The sequence below is a fragment of the Cricetulus griseus genome, chromosome 8, assembly GCF_003668045.3.
Source record: "Cricetulus griseus strain 17A/GY chromosome 8, alternate assembly CriGri-PICRH-1.0, whole genome shotgun sequence".
Taxonomy (NCBI): domain Eukaryota; kingdom Metazoa; phylum Chordata; class Mammalia; order Rodentia; family Cricetidae; genus Cricetulus; species Cricetulus griseus.
The window spans coordinates 41,356,874-41,363,847 of NC_048601.1; the positions used below are offsets into that span (position 1 = coordinate 41,356,874).

The 6,974-nt window shown below is 35.7% G+C and overlaps 1 non-coding gene across 1 annotated transcript; it reads right to left on the reverse strand.

The window, feature by feature from the left end:
* Positions 1-4,847: 4,847 nt before the first annotated feature.
* LOC113830845 lies at positions 4,848-5,036 on the reverse strand. Its single transcript, XR_003487600.1, has one exon.
* Between the last annotated feature and the right edge of the window lie 1,938 nt (positions 5,037-6,974).

Below are 6,974 nucleotides of genomic sequence, written 5' to 3' on the forward strand. Positions count from 1 at the left end.
ACGCAGGCTTGGGAGATGAAATGCACAGTGAGTTTAGTACTTCTGTTTAAACCAATTCAATGCTGATATACTTGAAAATAAATCTGATACTGAAGTGTGTGTGGCAGTTGTAAAATCGGCCAAGGGCAGCTCTCTAGCCACGTGCTTCTGTGTCTGCCTCACAATTAGCAGGAGCTCAGATTTGACTTTGCTGTTTGACATTTTATTCTTGCTCTACAGAATGACCCCATTGCAGCTAAAAGTAGCACGTTCTTATTTTAATTTTTACAGCCCATCAAACCATGATGACAGTGACCAAATGGTTTCTTTACACCCATGGTTCTTATTCGATGGTGAAACAAAGTCCTTTTTTAGTTAACAGTTTTAAAATAGTTGCCTCTACCAGAGCTCTAGTGAATTACTGGTAAAAGTAAAATGTAAACTCTCCTTAGACTAAGTAGGATTAGCTGATTAACAAAAAAAGTTAGCCATACTCTATGTCCCAGGAAAACCATTTCTAAACATTCTCCCCCCAAGGAAACAAAATATAGAGGCACAAAAATGAAATAGATATTTATTTAGAGTAGCCTCAAGTTGGAAGCAATACATACAATAATGACTAGGACAATGGATAAGCAAATGTAGTGTAGTTCTACTCTGATAAGGATGTATCATTATAAAGGGGCAGATCACTCATGTGCATGTAGCTGAAAAATGTGCTGGTAAGTCAATGAGGCCAGACATGCAGATTGTATTTATATAACGTCCTATAGGAAAAACTCATCAGTGATGGAATAAATAAGAATGTGGCTACATCTGTGAAGTGGGAAGAAGTATACTGACCAAAGAAGTTATAGGAAGAATTTTTAGGAAGATGGAATATTTTAAGTTAGAGAATTTTAAATACATGTTTCTGTACTTGTTAAGTCTCACCCAACTTATAATATGTGCTTTGTGATGTGAGTATAGTATAAAAGTTTTAAATGCTAGGTATAAAATCCCTGTGAATTATAAGCTTTAAAATAGTGATGCCCAAGTTATCTTTGTAATAAACTCTGAACACAAGTGATTTCTTTTATTGTTAATGGTTTTTTTAGTTAATTTTGTTTTCTGACAATTTCCTACAGACACATACAATATATTCTAATAACACTTTCCCATACTGTCTCTTCTATCGCTTCATATATGCCAACTCCAGGCCCCCTCATTGCCACCACTGTCTTACCCAGATTCACGACTTTCATTTTTATTTTGGGATACATCTGTGTAAGAATTGGATTGAAACTCTTTGTAAGAACAGCACAACAGAATGCAATGCCTCTCCCCTTCCTAAAGCAGTGTTTTCTAGGCACCTATGAACCCTTCCTCAATCTGTGCCTGAATGTAGATAGGCTGGTTCTTATGAAGACTCACCCCAGGACCCCTAGCTTTGGTAGGTTCATGATTGCAATAGCCCTGCTTTAGCCAGAAGATAGCATTTCATAGCCTTCCTCCTATTGCCTTTCCACAACATTCCCTGAGCCTTAGATGGAACAGTACAATTGTCTTATTTTGGGATGAACACTTATCTGAAATGTGGCAAAAGTTTAAGCCAATCAAATGAATCTGGATCTGAACATAGTCACGTTTAGTAATGTTTGGAGTGCTTTAAATTGCACTCAGATCAAAATGTATATACATGTATCATGAAAATATATTAAATCATACAAAAATATGTATTGCAGAATGTTTGAGCTTACTATATAATTTTATACATTCATGCCAAAAATCTTCATTTAATGAGTGCATGGAATCTTTAGTAATGCAAAGTAAGGTACAAATGTAAGCTTCCAGCGGAGAGGTGGGATTAAGTGGCAAGAGTAACAGGAAGTAGTTCACATAACAATATTTCAAAAATAATATATGAATCTGAATCAGTATTATAGTTTTTAAGAAATTAGATTTCAGTCCTCTGGCTGGCGCCCAAGCCTCAGGTGTGTCTGGGCGCTGCTCTGCCCTCAACCTGCCTCATCAACTCCTGCTCACTTCTTCCTGAGCCCCCCCCACAAGAGTGGACCTGCTCAGACCAGAAGGCGCATGCTGAGTCCCGAAACACCTCACCCTTGTCCACCCACTGCCCTCTGCTCTGCACCTGCCAGCCGAGAGAAGGAGAGACACCATCTACACCAACTGGAAGACGGGATGGGAGGACTACAGAGTAAGAACACACTCAACAACAGAAACACCAATATGACACCACCAGAATCTAGGGACAACACACCAGCAAGATCTGAAAAGGCCAACTTAGAGAATGAAGAAGAGATGGACCTTAAAAATTATCTTATGAAGACGATAGAGACTATTAAAGAGGAAACAAGAAAATCACTTAAAGAAATAGAAGAAAAATCAAACAAAAAATTACATGAAATGGAGAAAAAGACAAAACAAAAAATTCAAGAAATAAATAAATCCCTTAAATAATCTAAAGAAAACCAAGAAAAAACAACCAAACAAGTGAAGGAAACAATTCATGTTTTGAAAGCACAATTAGACACAATAAAGGAAACACAGAATGAAGGGATGTTGGGAATAGAAAAGATGGGTAAAAAATCAGGAACTAGTGATGTAAGCATAACCAATAGAATACAAGAAATGGAAGAGAGAATCTCAGGTGTTGAAGACTCACTAGAGGATATACAGTCATCAAACAAAGAAAATCTCAAGTCCAGCAAATCTCTAACACAAAATATCCAGGAAATATGGGACACCGTGAAAAGACCAAACATAGGAATAATAGGTATAGAAAAAGGCAAAGAAATTCAGCTCAAAGGTACAGAAAACTTATTCAACACAATCATCAAAGAAAATTTCCCCAGCCTAAATAATAATATGCCTATGAAAGTACAAGACGCTTACAGAACACCAAATAGATTGGACCACAAAAAGAAGTCCTCTCGCCACTTAATAATCAAAACACCAAACTTACAGAATAAAGAACAAATATTAAGAGCAGCAAAAGAAAAAGGCCAAATAACATACAAAGGCAGACCTATCAGAATTACACCTGACTTCTCAATGGAAACTTGGAAAGCTAGAAAATCCTAGATAGATGTTCTACAAACTCTAAAGGAACATTGATGACAGCCCAGACTACTGTATCCAGCAACACTTTCAATCACTATAGATGGAGAAAACAAGATATTCCATTTCAAAACTAGATTTAATCAATATGTATCCACAAATCCAGCCTTACAGAAATTAATGGAAAGAAAACTCCAATATATAATGATGATAACTATACTCAAAAAACCTTAGGCAATAGATAATCACACCTTACCAAACAACAAAAAAGTAGGGAAATCCACACAACAACAAATCCAAAAACAAATAAGAATCAACAGTCAATGGTCATTAATATCCTTCAATGTCAATGGTCTTAACTTGCCTAAAAAAAGATACAGACTAACAGAATGCATATGAAGACAGAATCCATCCTTCTGCTGCATACAAGAAACACATCTCAACTTCAAAGACAGATGGTATCTCAGAATAAAGGGTTGGGAAAAGGTTTTCCAATCAAATGGACTCAAGAAACAAGCTGGTGTAGCAATCCTAATATCTAAAAAATTAGACTTCAAACTAAAATCAATCAAAAGAGATGAAGAAGGGCATTTCATACTTATCACAGGAAAAGTTCATGAAGATGAAGTCTCATTCCTGAACATCTATGCCTCAAATACAAAGGCACCCACATTTGTAAAAGAAAAATTACTAAAGTTCAAACCACACATAAAACCTCACACACTTATAGTAGGAGACTTCAAGACCAAATAAAATTAATAAAAAAGAAATTAGATTTCAATGTTTACAGAAAAAAATCATAGCATTTTGAATAACAGCAATGAGATATTTGCTTCTTCATATAAACACCTACATTCACATAGAATCAGAACTTAGAAAAATTTTAAATATTAGCCCTTTAAAGTAAATTCTTTATTTTTCTGGCATTAATCCCTAACAATACTTTTTTAAAAAATATTCACCATGTAATACTGTACCCTCAAAACAAAAAAAATACTTACTTGCTATTGAATGTTACTTTTGGACATAGGTGGCCCCTCTTACACAATTATATTTAATAAAGAATGTTACAGTCAATAAAACATATCTACTCTGTATATGGTTAATAAGTTTGACAAGTAAATATATCTGTGTCTCTCTTATCATATTGATGAGAAAAAAGCAAACAAAAGAAAATATAAGGAGTCAGATTTAGAAGTGATGAATTGCACAAGCTTCATTGTGGAAGAGCTTCTTTGAAATGAAAGTACATTGTCTCATTATGGAGATAATAATTCCTCTCTTGCCTTTAACACATCTTCAGGAAAATCATCTTTCATATGGTAGTCTCTTGATTGATGGACCTACTTGGATTAACACTTAAAGGAAGAGACAGTAGTATGTAATTCTCTGTAGTGGATCAGAATATCTTATTCTCCCCTAAGAGCAGAGATACATTCTGATTTTTTTATCTTGACCAGGAAGAAGTAACTTTCTCCAATAATTCTCAATGAAGTCCTAGTATTTTCACACACACACACACACACACAGAGTGTATACACACACAGTGTATACACACACACAGTGTATACACGCACACGCACATGCCCACTGACATGTACATATGTGACTTTTATTTTATTTTATTTTATTTTATTTTGGTTTTTAGAGACAGGGTTTCTCTGTGTAGCTTTGGAGCCTATCCTGGCATTCACTCTGGAGACCAGGCTGGTCTCAAACTCACATAGATCCACCTGCCTCTGCCTCCCGAGTGCTGGGATTAAAGGCGTGTGCCACCAATGCCCCGCTAACTTTTATTATTTCAATAGTCCTGTTTGCATCATCAACATACATACAATCATCCAATTACTGTAAGAATCTTCACACCTGTAATTGCAAATTCTGAGCCTAGGAAATTATTCTATGGGAATATACTTTAGGTCAAGGTTGAACTGTCAGGTATGAGGATGCACCCACATTAGGCAAGTTCAACCACACAGGAGCCTTTCTGAGACCATTTTATATGGTGTTGTACATATTAAGGTGTGACTGTTATGATGTTTCCCTTTCTAATGTTAGGAGGGAAAGGAGAGGTAGGACCAATTCCATGAAGAAACTATCTATTCCAAATGGCCCTCAGGCTTACTAATCACCAAAATATTCCCATCTTGGAATTTGAAATTCTGATGTCATTTAGGATATGGTCTGAAATTTGGGGAAGAAGGGTTTAGGGTCTCCCCTTTCCTGAATTTCAATTTTTATAAGACAATGGTGAAGATCCCAGATAAATGGAGTTAATTTGCCACAAGATCATCCAAGTATACATTTACAATAAATGAGAGGAGAAATACTTAATACAGCATTTGAGTATGAAGGGTTCAAGTATTAATTGCACCACTGTGAAGATTATAGTAGACATAACAAATTTCCACCATGAAAATGCTGATCTCTCATTCCAAACCTGTTCACCAAAAGGGATTACTGTTTCCAGAATGGGTTTCAGCCATACTCTCATGTAGAGCTTCCAGGTAGCTGTGAAATGCAGACAAAATATTGAAATAGACCAGACTAGAAATCAGAGCCTCTAAAAACTACTGAAATTTCTAGGTCCCTAATAGATCCAAGGATATTTCTGACTTCTGGCCAAGGACAAGAATCTCCCAAATTCCTGTCTTAAACTGTTTGACTAGTTTTAATCTCCCATTCCCTTCAAGGGCAATTGGACCTGAGTGTAGTATTTGAGATCATCTTCTTTTTCTTTTCAAAGTTCCTTAGATCATGATATTTTGGTCAAACATACTGTAGAAAATAACACAGTTTTTATCCAGAATGAGCAAAAATAAATAAATTTCTTTGTTTCCAGTCACTTGAAATATTTTTCATTCTGTTGAGTTGACTCAGGGTGGCTGCCAGGTACCCATAAACAGGAGTTGGTTGATACTTAAGAGTCCATTTTGTGCAGAGAGAGTTCTTGCATCTCTATTGATGGCCCTTGAACAATACAAACACATGAAAACACAGGATTCTTTACAGCAACTCCATTTCAAAAGTAAGTGATTCCAAACCCAGACCCACAAAAGAAATTGAAAAGGAAGTATCATCCTAACCCTTCCAAAACAACTGTCAATATATTTTGAACCTTCAAGGTGATGCTAACAATAGATATGACAATGAAATCACCCAATGTTGTCCTGTTTTGCAACGTCTGATCATCTACTTTACAGTGAATCTGTACTTTGATTAGCAGACTCTCTGTGATAAAACGCTTGTAGAAAAAAAAGAATCATTCCCGGATTCAAATAAGCACAAGAAAGTTACTTGCAGGTCCACAGTCACATCACACAGTGATATGCAGAATATAAAAAGTAGATCATATCCCCATTAAGTCTCCTAAGCAGAATCCTGATGTCATGACTTGTGAATCAGTCTCCACCCAAGCAAGGTTGACAGCTATGAGCTGTAATGTTCATGGCATTGCACAGTTGAAGGGAAAACCCTCTGTATACTAAACCATCTTCCATTCTTTCCTACAAAGCTGAGAAGCAGTATAAAATGAACAACTTGCTTGAAATCAAACAACACTGTAGACTTATCTGTTTTGTTAGAATTAAAAACAAAACACTATCTTTAGATTTTACTTGGTAAATCGAATTTGTTTTACTTCTGGACTGGTGTGCATTATCATGGCCTTCCCATTTGGACTGCAGAGTGTTTGAAAGCACCTAATGCCTTTTCAACATTCCCCATAATATTATCAATTTCTCAGTATTTTTGAATGAGGAATTGAGGCATGGATCAAGGTACAATGTGAATATATTTCAGTATCTCATTGATGAAAAGTGTCATTTCCCTATTGTAATATATTAAGATATTGACACAAAATAAATTATGAATTGCTGCATAACTCAGACTCAGCAAATAATCCAACTCTTTTGAGAGAATAAAGATAATAGTTA